We start from the raw sequence: 823 nt of genomic DNA on the forward strand, positions 1-823 counted from the left end.
AAGCCCCCGGGTCCGGGACACGAACCGCGGTCGACTACGTGGGAGTCCAGCGACATAGCCATTACGCTAACTGCTGGTTCCCTATATTTATATTTTAAAATATTAATAAGAAGAGGGAATTCTGGAACCAGCAGATGGCATAATGGTTATGTCACTGGACTCCAACATAGTTGACTGAGGTTCGAGTCCCAGACCTGGCAGCTTAAAACTCATACTGGGCACATATGCATGTGTGCCCAAAATCCCAAGAGGTGAATGGAGAAGGGACTGTGGCATGGCCATCCCCCCAGGGAGTGATTCCTCGCTTTCTGTCTCTCTGTCTCTCCAGAGAGCACACATGCCCTATAGCAAAAATCTCTCTTGAACAAAAAAGAAGAGGGAATTCTTCATGAGAACTTCACATCAGATCATCTTCAAATACCAAGTTTCCTGGCTCTAGCAGTAATGGCATGTAAGTAGTGCCACCACTCAGGAGGCTGGAAGCCACATGGGAGGCCTGGGTTTGGCTCCCAGGCCAATCTGAACAGGTCAGGCAAATCTGTGGTGTAATCCTAGCTAGTTGGGAAGCTGGGTCAGAAGGATCACAACACAATAAGACCATCAAAACTACTTCTGTGTCTCACTCTCTCTCCTTCTCTCTCCCTCCCTATTTCTGTCGTCGAGAAAAAAAAATAGTTTCAATTTATAAAAATCTTATCTACTGTAGTTTTTTTCTGCCATATAAAGCAAGATCCAGCTCCCCAAACTTTATCAAAAGAACTATCTAGTGAAAGAATAGCAAGGTTCTTAGGCTTGCTACAGACCAGACACAAAGAATGACAGA

General features: G+C 45.2%; 1 protein-coding gene across 1 annotated transcript in view; it reads right to left on the reverse strand.

Moving 5' to 3' along the window:
- ZDHHC9 (zDHHC palmitoyltransferase 9) overlaps positions 1 to 823 on the reverse strand; it is a gene marked incomplete in the record, with an annotated part of 52,535 nt that overhangs the window by 23,182 nt on the left and 28,530 nt on the right.

The sequence above is a fragment of the Tupaia chinensis genome, unplaced genomic scaffold (assembly GCF_000334495.1).
Source record: "Tupaia chinensis unplaced genomic scaffold, TupChi_1.0 Scaffold144058_1, whole genome shotgun sequence".
NCBI classification, from domain to species: Eukaryota; Metazoa; Chordata; class Mammalia; order Scandentia; family Tupaiidae; genus Tupaia; species Tupaia belangeri.